Here is a 21,842-nt window from a genome sequence, read left to right as displayed (position 1 = left end):
GAGCCCCCTTGTTTATATAAAAAAAAAATAAATAAATGAAAGTCTGTGTGTCCAGTCTATCAGGTCAACCTGATTGGTCAGAGGGTAATTCTGTGTCAGATCATCCCACTTTTGGACCTCATCGTCACAGATTTTAACAAAACTTTGGTCACACGAGTAACCCATGGAACTGAAATTGCATATTATCTTAGATTAAATATTAAGGAAGATTTAAGCTAATAGACTGAACTTATTGAGAAGTTGTGGAATTATGACTTTGACAGGCCAAATATAAATAAGTTTTCTCTCTATTATAGTAAAAAATTCTTTTTATCCTTGTGACGAGACTTTTTGGAATGAAGTCCCGCAAGATGGAGACTTTTAACATGAGATTCTTTCAAGTCACGCCCTACTTACAACCATTTTCAAACAAGACCACGGTCCCCTCACCTCAATGCTTTTGTCAAACACACTTCTTGCGCTCTCAGCTCTGAACATTTTTTTACGTTTTCCTCACTTTAAGTTCCCAATTAAAGAAGACGTATTATGTCCAAATCTTACAGAAGAAATGAGTATACGGGCATTCCTAGCACCTAGAAAAGAGGAAGTCAAACAAATTTACACCAAAAATGTGGATTGGTTACACGGCAAAATGGTTAAATGCGTATCAACAGACTCTGCTGAAACACTTGGTAGTGATGGTGCGGAAGATGAAAACATCAACTTACAATATCACGAAGAATATCTACATCCGTTAACACCGTCCGGTCTTCCACCACAAAAATTACTGTTGAAAGAAGGATGTATCCAAGAAAGGTAATGCAGTACATCTTCAGGGGATAACATTAGACACCAAAGGAGACTGTGATACGACACTCGTATTAAAATGTTTAGTTTCCCATTAGAATAGCTTTTACAAAGACAATTAACAAATCTTAGAGCCAAACATTCGAAAAAGTTGTTTTACTTAGAGAGAAAGAAATGAAATTTAATCCCAAGCTGTTCTACGTGGCGTGGATGCATATGTAACGCTACACATGAAAATTAAAATCTGTTTAAATTGTACATTCACATCCCCATACGCGAGCAGCAGAACCGCAAAGAGGCTAGCGTGTACTGCTGGCCAGGGGGTTGGCGAGCAAAGTGAGCAGGGGGTAAACAGCCCTAATATAATATATAAAGCACAGTCTATGTGTGTATGAATGTTTGTTTGTCCGCCACACAAATCTGCACCGACTGACAGTACGAGTTCAGAGTTGCTCTGACTAACTGGTGCTATTTGTTCGCTTTCCGACGTATTGGAAATAACGTAAATTCTTCTCACCGTGGTGCTTATTCCGTATGTAATACCATGTAACACATTATAATTGTCCTGCTTTTCGCCAATATACCCATGCCACCGAAAAAAAAAGACGTAGAATTGGAAGGTCCACTTTAGATGCCACAAGAAAGTCTATTTCAAGGGTGTCTGAAAAGCCACAGCAGACAGAATCCAGAGTGGAGGAAGTTACAATAAAATATCAATCAGAAAACTGCTTGTTCTATTTCTATGTTCTGTTTCTTTCATTTGGGAAATTCACCGGTTATAGATTCCCGGGCAACGCCGGGTACTCCTGCTAGTATATAAACATAAATAACACAAGTTGCACAGAAATGGTTCTCATACTGCTTTAAAGCTCTTTTCCAACTCTATATTTTATGTAAATACTAAGCTATCACCAAAATGAAAAATGGACTATGTTATGAGAAATTATAATATTAAAAACTGAATACCGACAAAACCTCCATTTTAAAACTGGCTTGTAAGGTCATGTACATCTCCAGAAAATGTACTCTTTGGTTTTTGAGTTGTTGCCGAGCTATCATTATTTATAGCTGGCATCTCATGGTTTCATATCACTAATGGGCCTTTTTCATAGCGGCCATGTTGTCATGAAACAGTATTGTCAATAGACGATAGATTTGACATTACCCCAGTTTGGCTTTGGTGATGTGACGAAAGAGGAAGTGCGAGTGTGAGACTCGCAAGGAGTAAAAGCATACGAGGCACACAGAGAGTCTCCTTCAAAAGACGGCAAGTTATAAAAACAGGGACAGGAGGTGAGAAAGACGCCTCGAAATGACCAAATATGAGAAACAGGCTTTATGGGAACACGAGAGACAGAGAGAGAGCCGGTGAAGAGACGTTCAGCCCCACGCAAATAGAGTGGAAAGGTACTGAAGGTACACAGAGAGCAACAGTTAGAATAAGTAAAGAAAATCTACTATTACCTGTCTTAGCAAAATACCAGACACGTTATCATAAAAATCCTTTAGTCAGATACTCCACAAGAAGGGGTGGGAAGAAGGCAAAAACAGATCATCTCTAAACTCAATTACTTTGTTTGGAATTAAAATCACATAAAAAATCTCACAAACAGTGCGTCACTGTGCTGCCCACACTACAATATATAAATATTTTGGTTTTCAGTTCACTGCATTCACCTGTATAACTGTATGTGTGCGAGACAAAGAAAATTCTTGAATCTTGAATATAAACTCTCCGAGGATGCATCAAAATGCATAGAAACATCAAGGGCTCCATACGTAGGAACAACTGAGCTGCACGAATGATGCACACGGAATATTCCACATTACATAAAAGAGGCGTATTAAACCAAGAGTCTCCAGAAACACAGCCATGCTTAACTCGAGTGATCAGCTTCTGCGGTATGCTTTAATGAAGATTACAAACGTCATCTGAAAAAGGGACAGCAGCACCTCCACTGTGTGGCCTCCTGAAAGTTAGGTTTACGTTTACCCCCAGATAGACGAGCCAAAAGCATCCAATGTAAACTCAGCAAAAAAAGAAACATCCTCTGACTTTCAACTGTTTTTACTTTCAGTAAACTTAATGTGTAAATATTTGTATGAACACTAAAAGAGTCAACACCATAAGACATAAACTAAAATGTTTCACAATGTGTCCCTGAATGAAGGGAGGCTCAAAATCAAAAGTACCAGTCAGTATGTGGTGTGGCCACCAGCTGCTTGAAGTACTGCAGTGCATCTCCTCCTCATGGACTGGACCAGATTTGTCAGTTCTTGCTGTGAGATGTTACCCCACTCTTCCACCAAGGCACCTGCAAGTTCCTGGACATTTCTGGGGGGAATGGCCCTAGCCCTCACCCTGCAATCCAACAGGTCCCAGACGGGCTCAATTCCTTCGACGATAAACACAAATCCGTCCATCACCCTGGTGAGACAAAACCGTGACTCATCAGTGAAGAGCACTTTTTGCCACTCCTGTCTGGTCCAGCGAAGGTGGGTTTGTGCCCATAGGCGGCGTTGTTGCTGGTGATGTCTGGTAAGGACCTGCCTTACAACAGGCCTACAAGCCCTCAGTCCAGCCTCTCTCAGCCTATTGCGGACAGTCTGAGCCCCGATGGAGGGATTGTGTGTTCCTGGTGTGACTCGGGCAGTTGTTGTGGCCATCCTGTACCTGTCACGCAGGTGTGATATTCGGATGTACCGATCCTGTGCAGGCGTTGTTACACGTGGTCTTCCACTGCGAGGATGATCAGCTGTCCTTCCTGTCTCCCTGTAGCGCTGTCTTAGGCGTCTCACAGTGCGGACATGGCAATTTATTGTCCTAGCCACATCAGCAGTCCTCATGACTCCCTGCAGCATGCCTAATGCACGTTCACGCAGATGAGTAGGGACCCTGGGCATCTTTCACAGTCGGTAGACGAGTCTCTTTAGTGTCCTGCGTTTTTACAACTGTGACCTTAAATGCCTACTTTCTGTAAGCTGTTAAGGTCTTAACGACCATTCCACAGGTGCATGTTAATTCATTGATTATGGTTAATTGAACATGCATGGAAAACATTGTTTAAACCCTTCACAATGAAGATCTGGAAAGTTATTTGGATTTTTAAAACATTATTGTTGAAATACACAGTCCTGAAAAAGGGACGTTTCTTTTTTTGCTGAGTATATTTATTTATTTTTTAAAACAAGAACAAAATGTTATCACGTGTAACAGAAACATGTACATACAAAAACATCAAGATACATATAGTAGTAGTCAAGTCATGTGTAGTGTCCAGTGCTGTACTGACGCAAATTTAGTGTGACACGATTTGAAAGAGTCACCAACGCATAGTCTGAAGATGCAATCGGGACAGTAGATGCGGGCTACTTTTGTGCACTTCTCTTACAATATTTTTTCTCTTGGTTACACATGAGAGGGTAGAATGTCAGTGCTGGAAGCAAACAATTGACTCTGCCCATAGCGTTATTGTACGCAGATGCAAGTCACTGACAGTTGCTGTATTGTGAACAGAGCGTAGGGGGCTCACATTGTTTTGGGTCCATCCATTTGATTACAGGCCTTTATGCCACACTGCCACTAAAGCACCACAGTTCAGACGACCAAAGTCACCAGATGGATAGATATGAAAGGCACTATATAATAGAAGGACACACAGCTAGATAGTAATGCATTTTATTTAAACAGCACCTTTCCCATGCTCAAGGTGGATGGGTGGATGGATGGATGGATAATTTGAAAGGCACTAAATGATAGATAGACAGATAGGAAAGGCACTATACCACGGGTGGGCAGATTCAGTCCTGGAGGGCCACAGTGGTTGTAGGTTTTTGTTCCAAACCCAGTTGATTAATTAAAAATCAGTCCTGGTCAGTTATTTAATTTCATGGCTTGCTAGTGCTTTAACTTTGCCATGTCAGGTCATTCTCAGATCATAGATTTTTTTCTTCTTTCTAAAGATATCATCCAAATGATTTGAAGTCTAAAACAGACGAGTTATTCTCAGTGATTCACCTTTTTCTCTTCACTTCCCTTCCCTTCCAAGTATTTAGTCAAACCCAATAGTGCATGATAAATACACACAGGTGTATGTGGAAACAAGCTAAATGAAGAAATGCTGGTTTCTTTTGTCATTTGCATCTTATTGCAAATAAGGAGCAATTCAAAAACAAGACTACAGTAATCCCTCCTCGATCGCGGGGGTTGCGTTCCAGACCCCCCCGCGATAGGTGAAAATCACAAGTAGAAACCATATGTTTGTATGGTTATTTTTATATATTTTAAGCCCTTATAAACTCTCCCACACTGTTAACATTATTAGAGCCCTCTAGACATGAAATAACACCCTTTAGTCAAACGTTTAAACTGTGCTCCATTACAAGACAGAGATGACAGTTCTTTCTCACAATTAAAAGAAAGCAAATATATCTTCCTCTTCAAAGGAGCGCCGTCTTAAAGGAGCGCCGTCAGGAGCAGAGAATGTCAGAGAGAGCGCTCGCAAAGAAAAGCAAACAATCAAAAAATCAATACGTGCTTTTAAGTATACAGAAGCACCGCGATAAATTTTTGTAGATTTTGTAGAAGAGCGTCCGTGTCCTCTGTGCAAACAGCCCCTCTGCTCACACCCACTCCGTCAGGCAGAGAGAGTGAGAAAGATAGAGAGAAGCAAACAAGCACCGCGCGGGAAGCATATCTTATAGCATTGAGGAGTTTTAGTTAATATGTAATACATGCTCTGATTGGGTAGCTTTTAAGCCAACCGGCAATAGCATTCCTTGTATAAAATCAACTGGGCAATCAAACTGAGGAAGCATGTAACCTAAATTAAAAGACCCATTGTCCGCAGAAATCGGCGAACCACCGAAAAATCCATGATATATATTTAGATATGCTTACATTTAAAATTCGCGATAGAGTGAAACCGCGAAAGTCGAAGCACGATATAGCGAGGGATTACTGTACAGCTGTTTAAGACTAAAATAAGCAATAACGGTTCAAAATGTTAACGAGCGAGACAACTAAAGTGAAGCAGAAGTGTTACTTGAGCAACAAGTCCTTATTATTAAGCGATTGGGTTGGAGCAAAGACCTGCAGCCACTGCGGCCCTCCAGGACTGAGTCTGCCCACCTCGAGATTGATCGATCGATCGATCGACAGAGAGATAGATTTTCTGCGAAAGAACACATCCAACTTGGTGTTTGTTTGTAATGGATTTTATGTAATGGACTTAATAATATATTCCAAATTGCTGAAGTGGAATGAAAATAAAATACATTGTGTATTATACACAGGTGCATCTCAATGAATTAGAAGATCAGCAAAAAGTTAATTTATTTCAGTAATGCAATTCAAAAAGTGAAACTCCTATATTATTTAGATTCATTACACACAGATTGATATACTTGAAGCATTTTATTTCTTTTCATTTTGCTGATTATGGCCTACAGGTAATGAAAACTCAAAATTCGGGATCTCAAAAAATTAGATTATTATATAAGACCAATAAAAAATAAAAAATAAATAAAAGATTTTTAATGCAGAAATGTTGGTCTACTGAAAAGTCTGTCCATGTACACACTCAATACTTGGTCATGGGCTCCTTCTGCATGAATGACTGCATCAATGTGGCGTGGCATGGAGGCAATCAGCCTGTGGCACTGCTGAGGTGTTATGGAAGCCCAGGATGCTTTGATAGTGAGCAGCCTTCAGCTCGTCTGAACTGTTGGATCTGGTGTCTCTCATCATCTTCTTCTTGATAGATTCTCTATGGGATTTAGGTCAGGCAAGTTTGCTGGCCAAACAAGCCCATAGTGATACATACCACGGTTATCAAACCAGGTATTGATACTTTTGGCAGTGTGGGCAGGTAAGTCCTGCTGGAAAATTAAATCAGCATCTCCATAAAACTTGTCAGCACAGAGAAGAATGAAGTGCTCTAAAATGTCCTGGTGGACAGCTGGCTGTGTTGACTTTGGACTTGATAAAACACAGTGGACCAATACCAGCAGATGACATGGCTCCCCAGATCATCACTGACTGTGGAAACTTCAAACCGGACCCTCAAGTAACTTGGATTCTTTGCATCTCCGCACCTCCTCCAGACTCTGGGACATTGAGTTCCAAATGAAATGCTAAATTTATTTTCATCTGAAAAGAGGACTTTGGACCCCTGAGATGTTAACAGTCCAGTTCGTTTACTCCTTGGCCAAGGTGAGACGTTTCTGATGATGTCTCTTGTTCAGGAGTGGCCTGACACAAGGAATACTATGACAGTCCCCAATATGTCTGTCCGTGGAGGCTCTTAAAGAACCGACTCCAGCTGCAGTCCACTCCTTGGGAATCTCCCCCAAATTCTTTACAATCCTTTCAAGGCTGCAGTTTGCCCTGTTGCTTGTGCACCTTTTTCTGTCACATTTCCTTCAACTTAACTTTCCATTAATAGTCTTGGATGCAGCACTCTGTGAACAGCCAGCATCTTCAGCAATGACCTTTTGTGGCTTAATCTCCTTGTGGAGGGTCTCAATGACTATCTTCAGGACAACCGTCAAGTCAGCAGTCTGATTGTGTGGCCTACTGAAACAGACTGAGAGACCATTTAAAGGCTCAGGACCCCTTTGCAGTTGTTTTGGGTTAATTAGCTGAGTGGAGTGGGACACCAGGAGTCGACAATAGTGAACATTTTGACAATATTCTTATTTTCCGAGATACTGAATTTTGGGTTTTCATTAGCTATAAGCCTTAATCAGAGGTGTGATCCCTGTGAGATGAGACTTTTTGCCAAGAGAGTTTGACAAGTCCCGTCCTCCTCTCAAACGTTTACAACCACACCCACGGTCCAATCAACATTTAAAACCACGGCCACGGTCCAATCACTTCAAAATTCGTGTGAATGCTATTGTCAGACACAGTTCCTGCGCTCTCAGCTCCAAGCGGGGTCAGAAATAAAAGACAAAGAGTAGAAGACAAAGTAGAATGTCGTAAAGAATTCCAAAATGTTGGCGCGGCACACATGCAGAGCAGGTTAGAGATTACAGAAGTACTAAAATTTGAAAGTCTCAAATAACGGATAGGAAAGATCGCATTAGCGCTAACTAACGGAAATTATTATTTGGTCAAATAACGGAACAGTGAAAAGAGATGAATATATGGACATAGGTGATATGACAGAAGTATGTAGATCTTGTTTGGCTTTAAAGTTTAAGTTCGAGACTTGCAGATTGTCTAATTTGTGCTGAGTAGTATAATGTCAGGCGGCTTCTGTCAAAATTTAATCCAAATTTGATTGATGAGATTAAACCCGCCCCTTTTTAATCGAAGACCGGAAGTCCCGCCCCTCACCAGGTCGCTTGGGGGCAGAGACTCTTTGAAAAGAGACTCCCACCCCACCGGCCTGATTGGGCTTCCTTTGTGTCAAGAGCATTTTGATGGATGTCTCTTATTCGGGTCTGTGAAATGTACTTTTGCATAAAAAAACCTAAGGTCTCGGGAGTATGGTCATTGTGAATAGTTAATACAGAAAAGAGAATACAGAACACACGCGCACTTGTCCTATCTCTTCTGAAAACCCTAGTTGAATTTTGAACATCATGTCCTATGTTTGGTTAACACTGTGGACACAGGCGCTAGATCTCCGTCATATGGACCATTACAGAGTAAAGATTATAGAATCTTTTGCACTCTCCATTACGAGATCCATAGCACCCACAGGAAGTTCGACAATTAAGTGAAGACCCTTTAGTTTGTCAGATTCATGGGTTAGTGCCCAGGTCCATATTCTAAAATATCTTCGATTATATCTATTTAGTTAGCATGTCGGCGCTGTTCATTTTCAATATAGGGGGTATACTTCCCTGTCAAAAGGTTAAAATAAAACAGAGATCTGAGATACTCCTATTGAATCATCAACATTTGTTATTAAGTGTAGAGGTTTGTCTTGCATTCTAATTCTTAAAGTGCTATCAAACTATTGTTAATTTCAAAGCAAAATGCAACCAATCATTTTGTTTATAACTAAATTAAATAATCCTTATAAATAGATCCCGGTGCTTGATAATACTTAACACTAATTGATATCATTAAATGATACTTCTGTGTTTTATTCGGGTTTACTATTTAATATTTTTAATTTGCCTTTTTAAGTTTTATTAAAAATGAACTCTTTAAGACATATTCAGACTATTCCAGACTACGCATGTCAAAAAAGCTTATTTATTTCAAAAGGTTTCTTTTCGTGCTGGTTTTGTCACCTATCAATGTTTTTTATACATCACAGCAGTTTTTCAAATTGTAATAACTCCTTTATAACTCCACTTTTTCATGTAATTATTTATTTCATAATTAACTTTATTTATTTATTTGGCATAAATGTCCTTACCATCAAGACTACCAGTCTAGTTCATATTCTAAACTCCAATATTTAATGTTCTTCCTGAATCAGGAGGAACACAAACCTGACTTTTAGTTCCAGATAAGATTCTAACAATAACCGGCTCATGTTAATTAGCCTCATACTAGCAGGTGTTAAATAATGTTTTTCCCTAACTCTTTGCAACTCTGTGGAACTGGTAAACAGATGACAGTTTAGCTGATAATATACCGCAAAACACATAGGTTCTGTTGTAGTGTGCTGTGAGTTTGGGGTGATCCCTTGTTGATCCGGTCTTAATATGTTTTTAATCTCCTCTGTGACTTAGTATTTGTAAATTTTAGTTTTTACTATCTTATCTTTGTGATAGGGGCGATGTTACATTTTGGAATAATAATGTCTAGCTTAACTCTGCCCTGACTATGATCCCTGCACAAACCCTGGTCCTTTGACTCGTATTCAAGAAGATTGCAGACACTTGTTGACTCTTGGAATCACAGTTCAAACTTACATTCCCTTCACCCTGAATGCTACTAAAACAAAGGGGTCTTTTTCACAAACAGAGGGGAAAAGCAGTTTTCAATGATAGCTGTCCTATGTAACCTGGACTAACTAAAAGAAAGAATAAACCACAAAGTTTTAGTAAAATTTTAATCCTTGTGCTAACACATATAATATTATGTAACTATTCACTAAAAAATTTCCATCCTGATTTGCCTAACGTGTCCAGTATAAGCCTAATCATCGCCCTGTAGTGTACAGGCTCCTATAACCTACTATAACCATTCTTATTTTCAGGGGTTCATAACTGATGTAAAATGGAAGGCTATTACCAAGCATTAACAGAATTTCTAAAACTTTGTATTATACAAAGCATCCTAAGTACCAAAGTGATTATAGCCTGTTGATGAAAATGCGGTTTTAAATTAAAGCCTGAACAAGATAACTGTTTTCTATTCAAAATATAAAATGTTTAGTAAATAAAGAGAGACTAAATACAATTTATAACAAAATGGAACACCGATGAACGGCTGAATAACCAAGGAAATCTAATTTAGCTTGAAGTGCCACAGAGTGTTTTACAAATAATCCCCTACAACCGTAGTTCTCAAACTGTGGGATGGCCCCTAGGGGCTAAGTAACAAAAAGGGGCAAGATGTGAAAAACAAAGAATCAAATATGAAAAATACATCTATTGAACCGAAAACAAAATAACTTGAACTACATTCTGATACTAGAAAAATAAATATTGAGTTAGATAAAAGTTGATAAAAGTTAAGTAATTATAATAAAATATGCATCTATGGTATATCATTAATTTTAAAAAAGGACATATTGGTAATAGTGGTCTACTTTCAAAAAAACGTTAAGGGCTCGATTAAAACTGTTATGAAAACTCTGTTCGCAAAAAAGATATGATAGAAGATATCAGATGTCTCCAGTTCCTACCCAGTTCCTTTAGGGACTTTATACTGGCTATTATCATTTAAAATGAGATCAGTCAAGAAAACTGCTGGAAAAAATGGGCAGAACTCTTTTGGAAACAAGGATTTTTCTTATGTTTTAAAATCGGCCTTTACAAAGATGCTTTTAGATGCTTTATTTTCTAAAGATGCTTTATTTTCATGTTAAAGCAACTGGTCATTTTACGTGGCTACTGAAAATGTTTCGTTTGTTTTCCCAGGTAACAAAATACATCTAGCAATACCAGGTTGTGTGGTGTTCAGTGCTTTTGTTTTATGGCTCTGTGTATCTGACCTATAATACTTTTCTCTTGCCTGTTATGGAGCTCTGTGTAATTACCTGAAGTTACAGGAATTGGGAAGTGATGAACTATTTTGGTAAGAATATGTGTTAAGGTCTACATCAGAGAGTATAAAGGGGAAAAGTGTCACCCTAGGACCATAGCATGACAAAACAAAAATCATAATTGGGCTTTTCTGTTTTTAACTTTTTAATTAAAAATAGTGAAAATGTTTTCCAGTTATCACCTGTGTTAATAGAAATAATTTTAGTTTTTTGAGTAGACAGAAAATATCAATTTTGTGCTAGTGTAACAACAGTGAGTGCTTTTACATGCACGTACAAAACTGGGATAAGGTGAGTAATCTGTCTAAGGTAGAAACCTGCTTTCTTTAAATCTCCGTTTAAATGCACAAGTGTATTTACAGAGTTTTCCTTTGTCAAAAGGCTCCTATGTTATAGAAATGAGCTAAGGAAAAAATTTAAGTCATCACTGACCGCAGCAAATCCTAAAACACCCGTGGAATCTGTCTCTCTTGTGCAGTGTGGGATTACCTTTAAAAATAACTTATATATACTCGCGTCTAAAATCACCCGGCCTTTGGGGTTGGGGTTACTATTCCGTATTAAAATAATTACTTTTCATTTAGCGAAATGAATGAAAACACAGTTGCCTTATGTCTATTAAGCATTCGCTATACCGACCTCTTACTACGCCAGAGCTGATACACAACCGGCCTGCGCTTTTAAACCATGCCTGAGTATTCTCAGAGAAGAGGCTCTGTTTGAATTTTCAGACGCCGAGACAAAAACTACTTGATTGTAAAGCCCTTTTCGGTATGAAAAAGCTAATATTGTTTGCTTCAGTACTGTGAATTTGTACATTAATCGTCGTACACACAGATAGATGGATATAAATGCTACATCTTATATTATACGCACACATGCGCTCGCTCATGCGCCTACACACGAGTGCGCGCACGCACGCACTTGAGAATAAACTTGGAATTTATTCATAGTAAGGATAAAATATAAGGGTTCATCCAGCCGTTTTCTAAAAACATACTTGTTTGGTGCATATAATAATCAAAAATATGCCATACCGTGATCCTTGATGTTTCCGACGAGATTCGGTGTCCTCTTTCAGTATTAATGGCATGCTTAGTAATGGACCGGTCTGAACAATTTTATATACCCAAAAAAGCTGTGTTTTTGGGAATGTGCCCCTGTGATCTGTAATATCAGGTGTTTAGCCATTATTTTGGTCGGACATCCGTGTAAAGTCTGTTGTCCGGTGTGTAAAAACAACACCTTTGGATGGGTGATGAAAAGTCCAGAATTTGTTTAATAGATTCCATTGTAACTCAGTAGATTTGTTTAATCATCTGCACGCATTTCCATAAGACCTTTTTCACCTTTCGGCCACGAGGTTAAGGGTCATCAACGGCCTGACCCCAGTCCTAAGAGCGTAAGGGTGAATCACCAGCGACCCCTATCAACTCCAGACGGCCGGTGGTGGGGTGAGGTGATGTGAGGTGGGGTTAGGTTTGGAGGTGAGGGTGAGGGCTTTGGAAAAACCTGTTTTGACAAAGAGTTTTTAAAGTTCCTTTCTCTAGCCCGAGATATCCGATCTGATTAAGGCATTCAAACTTTTAGAAAAAACTAAACGCGTTTCTTCATGAGGGGAGGATTAACAGGGTTAGAACAAGGGATGGCTTTAGATCGATTTAAATACAAATTATAAATATATTAATTCATTTAGCATTTAGACTTCTCCAACGTGATTTATAAGGGAACTGCTGCATCTTATTTAACTGTGTGATTTTTAAAGGTCTTATAGCGAACTAGTTATCTCGGGTTTTACACGTTATCATGAAAGCCTTTAACTTTTAAAGACCCATGCGTCTTGGGAATGGAAGAAGGGGGGTATTACGCTCAGCTGTTGACAAGCCTGCGCACGCCTGGACTGAATCTGCGCAGAGATGGCCGGGAGGGAGGGGTAATGGGTTTTCAAAGCACAGCACTGTGTTAAGGCAGTTGCGCTTCACAGCGTCAGTAGGGTCTGACTAAACCTGTGTCAGCGCTCCGAGCATATGACTTAGCAGCGCTCCAGGGGCATACAGGTTGCAGCTTACAGCTACGTATCTGTTCGGGGCCTCGTAGAGCTTTGGGACTGACCAGCTCGCAGGCACGCGCAGGGGTTGCTAAAAGCCGTTTGCGCAGAGGTGTCCTGACATGTCAAGTCTGTGAGTTGGATGTCATTTGTTGTTCTGTGAAAGGATTTTCACTGAGATGGGAAGGAAAGGCTGTTTTGGCTTTGATAAAATACAAGGGGGTTTACAAATGATATAGCAACGATTAGATAGATATTTTAAAAATAATTGTTACATAGATACAAGGATTCTTACCTAAAGCAATATTGGCAGGAATGGCGACAAGTTAGATCGGTCCGACCGGAGCATGTGTGTGTATGTCCTCGGAAGAAGGGGGGCCAGACATCATGTGCTGCTGTCTGGGTATGGATAGGAACATGCCTGAACTTGTCTTTGGAAGAGGGGGGCTGGGAAATGGTTGTGGGGTGGTGATGGGTTCAAGGGGAGCTGGGTGGTGGTGGGGGGGTTCAAGGAGGGTGGGGGCATCCATCAAATTGCCCTTGACAGTTTCCCGGGGAAAACAGATGGCACGGCTAAAGGTCAACAAACAGGTGGTTGGGGGAGGGGACTTCCTGTCATCAATCAACAGGGACCCGGATAAAGGTCATCAAAGGTCAACAAAACAGGAGGTGGGTGAGGGGCGGGACTTCCGATCTTTGATTAAAAAGGGGCGGGGTTTAATCTCATTAATCAAATTTGGATTAAATTTTGACAGAAGCAGCCTGACATTATACTACTGTGCTGCCATCGGGGAAAAGTAGTGTTTCTTCACAATGAAGAGGCGTATCCATGAGAAATAAAAGATTTGTTATTTGGTGAAAGTAAAATCCACAAACACTACAGGCAAAATATTAAAATCTACAATAATCTGTTCGCGTTCGCAACATTCAATGCTCAACATGTAGATTTACATGATTCAGGACCACACGCTATGAGAATCTGTGGTCCCGCAACAATTAAAGCTACGACAAGTTTATTTCAAAGAAACCACAACTCGGTCAAGTTTAGATTTATGATCACAGAGAAGCAATGCAACATAGACTCGAAAGAGTTAAACGATCGGACGTATTAGAAATTCTACAGCCAATAATCGATACAAATCCATACGTCGGAGACTTGTAGATCGTCTAATTCATGTGGCCATTGAGGAAAAGAAGTGTTTCTCTCCAATGAAGTGGCGCATCCGCGAGAATTAAGCGATTTGTTATTTGGTGAAAGTGAAATCTACATACGCGAGCGGCAGAGACGCAAAGTGGCTGGCACATAGCGCAGGCCAGGGGTTGGTGAGCGAAGCCCCCTAGTATTCTTAAAGTTGATGATTTACAAATATTCAAAGAGAATCATTAGCACATATGAAAATAAGCAGTATATCCTAATTCAATTTAGGATTAAGTCACAAAAAGGCTTGTGGCTGCATATTTTTGTAAAACCTCCAATATCTCATGACTCAAGGTTAAGTGTGAAAAATGAGGCGCCCCCCCTTCTTCTCCAGGTGGCAGACGAGGCCTGAGGACTAGAGATAATGGTGGCAGGAACAAGAAGGGCCTGCCAGGCAGCCTTGATGGACAAGATAGAGAGCCAAGTTCAATAGGCTGGGAAATCATGGTGGAACCAAGGCTGTGGAAAATTGGAGTCAGAAAGGAGTGGTGAATGAATTAAGCGAAGGTAAACCTGTGGATAAGAACTGTAACAAATACAAGATTGCTGTATTTGCTCATTTCATTTGAGTGAAGACCTTGTGTACGTCACACAATAAAGCTCGATTCTGCCTGCAAATCCTGAGGTCTACGAGGGCTTCTGCCACAACATCGGCCAGATACCTGATAAGTGTCAACAGTAGTTGATATAAACTGACGAAAAACTAAAACCGTTCTTCACTGCAAATACATCACATTGGCCGTTTGAAAAAAGAAATTAAAATACAGTCTAGACATCCTATTACACTTCAAAAGTGATGAATATTTGTCATGTCAACATAACGAATAAAAAGGAATATGAATTACACACCAGTAACGGTGCACTACACGATAACGTGCAGTGAATCCACTTGACTTGAGCATTCCTAGTTTTCAGACTCTTTCTCTGTACGTTTGTTATTCGTTTGCTCAGAGGTTGATGCGCTCGCTCCTTCCTGAGCAGATCTTCTTTTCTCCACCCAAGCGGCCCGTTTCTTCTCTTCTTCCGTTGGCATCTTTTTGTGTTAAAACGGATTAAGTAGGTGTTTGTGTTGAAATTACGGAGTACATTTTCTTTAATTTCTCACTTAAGCTGGCACTTAAGTCTTCAATCTGCCTCAAGAATGATTTAAGATATGAAGAGGTAGGTGAAGTGACAGCGAAGGTGGTAGGGATGAGAATGGCACCCGTACTCAAGTGCTGCAAGGCCGCCCTGCTGCCGAGACTTATTTTCTACAATAAAATAAAATAAAAATGAGTAATAAAACTAATCACCCTTAAAGCGGATAGTAGACATCACGTAGTGTACAGTATATGTACCAAATTTCAATTCAATAGGTCAAAGGGTTTGCGAGCGACAGGTGATTTAAAATCTTGGAAAGGCAAACGAACAGCCACAGTAGCGTATCTCTCTATTATTAAAAAAAAAAAATCCTGGGGAGGAAGACTAGGGAGACGAGACGTGATCTTCTCAGAAGACAATCTGAAGTCCTGCGAGAGACACTTTAACTTGCTCCCAGCTCTTAAAACAAACAATGACAAGCAAAACACGCAGCTCGCAGCAGATGATCCGACCACTTCTCCTTGCGTGCGTTCAACCACTCTTAACTCCCCCTCTTCACAACGCGAGCAGCAGAGACACGAAGTGGCAAAAAGGACAGCGGCTGTACAGGCTTTAAAATGACCAACGGGCAGCGTGACAGCAGGTGCCCCCCCTTCACAATGTCAGCAGTGTTATACGTCCTGCAAGAAAGAGATTTAACCACGCCTGGGGCTGGAAATAAAGGACAACTATTGTTTTTAAAACGTCACGCGAGACACGGCAGTGAGCCATCATTTAAAACAAGTCCACGGACATCTAACCTAGATCTAACCTGTTGGATTGCTTTTGGCAGACACGCATCATGTGCGCCCAGCTCTTAAAAAAACGACAAGCAGAACAAGCAGCTCCCCAGCAGCAGAAAGCCAGCAGAAGATCCGACGGCATCTCCTTAGCATGCGTTCAGCCGCCTCACCCCCTTTCGTAACGCGAGCAGCGTTACACGTCCTGCGAGAAAGAGATGTAACCGCACCCAGGGCTAGAAATAAAGGACAAGTATTGTTTTACAAAAGTTTTTAAAGTAAAAGTGAAAATAATGCATATGTAACAATTCCCATGAAAATTACAATCTGTTAAAATTGTATACCCGGTAAACCAAACACGGGGGTGGGCGAGCGAAGCCCTCTAGTTATATAAGGGGATGTGAGCATTCATTTAGTTGGTTGGACTGCACTTCCCCATTTGATGAAGGGTGTCATCAGTTCCAAGTTTCTCTAAAATGCTGCATATATCAATCAACATTTATTGCAGGTTCGATCCTGGCTTCCGGCATGAGAGTGCAGCTGTTGTGTCCTTGGACAAGACACTTAACCTACCTTGCCTGCTGGTGGTGGTCGGAAGGATTGGTGGCGCCAGTGTGTTCGGCAGCCTCACTTCTGTCAGTGTGCCCCAGGGCAGCTGTGGCTACATAGTAGCTTATCATCACCAGCGTATGAATGTGTGTGTGAATGGGTGAATGACTGTTGTGTTGTAAAGCGCCTAGGGGGGTTCTTGAACTCTAGTTAGGCGCTATATCAAATACAGGCCATTTACCATTTACCATATATAGCACATATTCATACAAATTTACAAAATGAATAGAAAAATAGAAGACACAATAAAAAATAAACATAAGTCAACATTAATTAACATAGTTTCAGAACCCCCCGCGATAGAGGAAAATCCACGAAGTAGAAACCATATGTTTGTATAGTTATTTGTATATATTTTAAGCCCTTAGAAACTCTCCCACCCTGTTAACATTATTAGAGCCCTCTAGAAATGAAATAACACCCTTTAGTCAAAAGTTTAAACTGTGCTCCATGACAAGACAAAGATGGCAGTTCTTTCTCACAATTAAAACAATGCAAACATATCTTCTCTTCAAAGGAGCGCCGTCAGGAGCAGAGAATGTCAGAGAGAGAGAGATTGAGAGAGAAAAGCAAACAATCAAAAAATCAATACGTGCTTTTAAGTATTCAGAAGCACCGCAATAAAGCGGCATTTTTTAGAGGAGCGTCCGTATCCACTGGGCAAACAGCCCCTCTGCTCACACGCCCTCCGTCAGGCAGAGAATGTCAGAGAGAGAGAAAAGCAAACAATCAAGCACCGCACGGGAAGCATATCGTATATCATTGAGGAGTTTTAGTTAATACGTAATACATGCTCTGATTGGGTAACTTCTAAGCCATCTGCCAATAGCGTCCCTTGTATGAAATCAACTGGGCAAACAAACTGAGGAAGCATGTACCATAAATTAAAAGACCCATTGTCCACAGAAAGCCGCAAACCAGCGAAAAATCTGTGATATACAGTATATTTAGATACGCTTACATTTAAAATCCGCGATGGAGTGAAGCCGCGAAAGTCAAAGCGCGATATAGCGAGGGATTACTGTATTCATATTTTCACAAAGTTTGCTGCCCCCATTTTTATGATGGCAGTCTGTATCGACTCCAGAATGTTCTGTAGAGTGATCAGATGAATTGCAAAGTCCCTGTTTGCCATAAAAATGAACTTCATCACAAAAAAAAACATTTCCACTGCTGTTGTGAACGAGGCTTGAGGGCGCTCCAGAAAGTCCAGCAAGCACCAGGACCGTCACCTAAAGCTGAATCATGGCTTGGGATTGGGGGCCACCATCACTGCAGAGCTTGCTCAGGAATGGCAGCAGGCAGGTGTGAGCGAGGTGAAGACTTTTGGAGGATGGCCAGGTGGGTGACAAGAAGGGCAGCAAAGAAGCCAAGAAAAACATCAGGAACAGACTGATATTCTGGGATTGGACTTCTGAAGGAAAAGTCATTGTCTCTGATATATCCCCTTTCCAATTGTTTGGGGAATCCGGAAAGAAAAGGTGAGCGGTGCTACCATCAGTCCCGTGTCGTGCCAACTGTAAAGCATCCTGAGACCATTCATGTCACGTGGTGTTGCTTCTCACTAAGAACACAGCCATGAATAAAGAATGGGACCAGAACCTCCTCTGAGAGCAACTTCTCCCCACCAAGCACAAACAGTTTGGTAATCAACATGACGGAGCACCGGGCCGTAAGGCAAAAGTGAGAACCGAGTAGCTTGGGGAACAAAACATCAAAATTTGGGGTCCATGGCCAGGAAACTCCCCAGACTTCAATCCCATTGAGAACTTGTGGTCAATCCTCGAGAGGTGGGAGTACAAACCACTGCCCCAATTCTGACCAACTCCAGGCATTGATAATGCAAGAATGGGCTGCCACCAGACAGGCGTTGGCCCAGAAGTTCTTTATTCATGGCTGGGGATCGGGGGGAACCACCAGGGCAGAGCATGCTCAGGAATGGCAGCAGGCAAGTGAGAGTCAGGCAAAGACAGCAACAACAACATTTATTTCTATAGCACATTTTCATACAAAAAGTAGCTCAAAGTGCTTTACATACTGAAGAAAAGAAAAATAAAAGACAAAATAAGAAATTAAAATAAGACAACATTAGTTAACATAGAAAAGGAGTAAGGTCCGATGGCCAGGGTGGACAGAAAAAAAAACTCCAGACGGCTGGAGAAAAAAAATAAAATAAAATCTGCAGGGGAGACGTTTGGAGGATGGCATAGTGGGTATCAAGAATGGCAGCAAAGAAGAAAGACATCAGGGACAGACTGATATTCTGGGATTGGACTGCTGAGGACTGCTGGGGTCAAGTCATTTTCTCTGATGAATCCCCTTTCCGATTGTTTGGAGCATCCGCGGAAAAAAGAAAAGGCGAGTGGCGCTCCCATCAGTCCTGTGTCATATCAGCCAGGGCTGTGGAGTCAGTAGATAAATGCTCCGACTCCGACGTTTCTAAATCTTCCGACTCCCCGAATGTATATACTATGCTAATGTATTTTCTACATCCATTGAAGGAAAGGAAGGCAACATACATGTCATTTCACCACAGAACTACTGGCTAGGAAGCCAACACTCTACTATAATGCCCGATTAAAGACAAACACAATGAAAACAAGGTTTTGTTTATTTATTTTTTTTTTAAACAAGTGTCTGGATAGTAATAGCAGGCATAAAAATCAGGAACAGGAAATGTATTGGTTCAAAAATACAAACCACATTCTCTGGTAGTTTTAACTTTTAAAACAAAAAAAAAAGCTTAAATATATGAACTAAAAACAATATCTGGAAAACCTATATTAAACTTGGAATACAGTTATAGTTGAAGGAAATCATGAATCATGTTTGAATATCATAGTCAGGTTTAAAGTTTAAGTTTATTCCCTTCACTTATACAAGTGTCTCTAGTCCTGCAAAAAACATTTACCTAATTATCAGCCAGAGTTAAGGCCCCCAAATACGCAGCGATCCGTGGCCGATTTTGCCACCGACCGATGTGCGGTACAATCGCGGCAATTGATTGGCGGCGCGATTGGGGTGTCCACATGGACGGGCAGATCCAGCTTGCCGAAAATCTCCACCACCGCCCACATCCAAAGTAATGTGATGCCTCTGTCTGCTGCGGTGGCCGTCTCCTCTGTCAGCCAGCCGGACGTTTAGTGCATTGTCACTCACCGGCCAGCTGATCAGCAGGACGAGCCTCTGCTGGAGACCGGTAGGGAGATCTGTGTTCTCGGCTCCTTCGGCCCCCTTAACTAGCGCATAGCGAAGGGGAGCTGAGAACACACCAGATGATTTTTCAGGTGTTTGACGCGTGATGACTCATTGAACGGCCGAAAAATCGGCAGTGCATCTGTAAATGTATGGGGGGCTTTAGGCTAGGTTCACAGTTCCCTGTAACAGTGGAACACGACACAATGGAAAGCGGTGCCGCACCTTACCTGTGCATTACATCCCATAAAGTGACGCATACAGTCAATGAAAAGCATGCTTCATGGTTACTTGACATGTTCGTTTTGTGGTAACATTATGCACTGCATGCATTGGGCTTTATTCTTACAGCAGAGAAGTAGTTCATTATGACTGTTTGTGAATTGGGACATTTCAACTTACTTTTTTAATTCCCATTTAAATTTAGTAGGAGTCGGAGTCGGTTAACTTTTTGCCGACTCCGACTCCAGGTACCCAAAATTGTCTCCGACTCCGACTCCACAGCCCTGATAACAACAGTAAAGCATCCGGAGGCCCTTCATGTCACGTGAGTTTGCTTCTCAGCCAAGGCAGTGGGGGGCTCAGTAACAATATGGCCCAAGAACACAGCCATGAATAAAGAATGGGACCAAAACATCCTCTAAGGGGAACATCTCTCCACCATCCAAGAACAGTTTGGTGACCAACAATGCCTTTACCAGCATGATGGAGCACCGTGACATGAGGTAAAAGCGAGAACCGAGTGGCTTGGGGAACAAAACATTGAAATTTGGGGTCCATGGCCAGGAAACTCCCAGGTAATCCTATTGAGAACTTGTGGTCAATCGTCAAGAGGCGGGTGGACAAACAAAACCCCACCAATTATGACAAACTCCAAGCATTGATTCTGCAAGAATGGGCTGCCATCAATCAGGATTGGGCCCAGAAGTAGGTGTGTGCGATAAGACATCGTTTACGATTATATCTTAATTGCTGTTGTAACGATGTGCGAGATTAAATTATCGAGTATGTAACTCGCTTTGCAAAAAAAAGAAACGAGTCCATTCACTAATGCAACAGTATAGACCACTGCGCGTGCGCAAAGCGAGTTGCGTAGGCGTGCACGCCCAGCAAGCCACAAGTTAGCGTCACTCCCTGCCTCAAAATGAGTGAACAAACAGCACCAGATGATAAAACAGCCTTGCCGCCTACGTCGTCCGAGTTAAATGCCAGACGTGGTTCATTCTCACTCGCATGGCAGTGGTTTGGTTTTGAAAAGACTGATGTTGCTCAACAGACGGTAATCCGCAAACTATGTGGTAAATCGGTTGCCGGTAAAGACAGCTCGACAACTAACCTGTTTCGCCATTTGCGAACTAACCACCGCGAAGAATACGAAGAATACGAAAAGCTCAAGGAGCCAACTGTCCAGCACAAGTCTAAAGTAACCAAGGTACAAGAACAAAAACACACTCGGCAAACTTTAGCGGACTCATTCTGCAAAAAAAGTGCCTTACGACAAGAAAAGCAACAGATGGCATGACATAACAAACGCCGTCACCAATGACATCGCAAAAGATATGGTGCCAATTCAAGTGGTTTAGAGAGAGATGGCTTTAAACAACTTTTGAATACCCAAGGAACACACTGCCTGGCCGAAAATACTTCAGTCAAACAGCTCTGCCCAAGTTGTATGATTCGTGTCGCCAAACTCTGACGCATAAACTGCAAAAGGTTTCACATTTTGTCACAACAACGGATTTATGGTCAAGCCGAACATCCGAGCCATACCTCTCTCTGACGGTGCATTTCATTGAAGAAAACTGGCGACTGCAAAGCTTCTGTTTGCAAACATCCTACAAGATCACACTGGCGACATCATTGCGCAAGGTCTGAAAGATGCGCTGGCATCATGGTCACTGCGAGACCACCGCATGGTTTGCATGACAACAGACAGCGGGGCCAACGTTGTCAGTGCACTACGGATTAAC

At 41.3% G+C, this 21,842-nt stretch overlaps 1 protein-coding gene across 1 annotated transcript in view; it reads right to left on the bottom strand.

Annotated features, from left to right (window-relative positions):
* The window catches only part of rexo1 (REX1, RNA exonuclease 1 homolog), a 123,255-nt gene that overhangs the window by 98,131 nt on the left and 3,282 nt on the right, over positions 1–21,842 (bottom strand). The window lies entirely within an intron of this gene.

This window comes from Polypterus senegalus, chromosome 10, assembly GCF_016835505.1.
Source record: "Polypterus senegalus isolate Bchr_013 chromosome 10, ASM1683550v1, whole genome shotgun sequence".
Lineage (NCBI taxonomy): Eukaryota > Metazoa > Chordata > Cladistia > Polypteriformes > Polypteridae > Polypterus > Polypterus senegalus.
The sequence above is the reverse complement of the archived record's forward strand: the minus strand, read 5'-3'. Positions and strand labels throughout refer to the sequence as shown.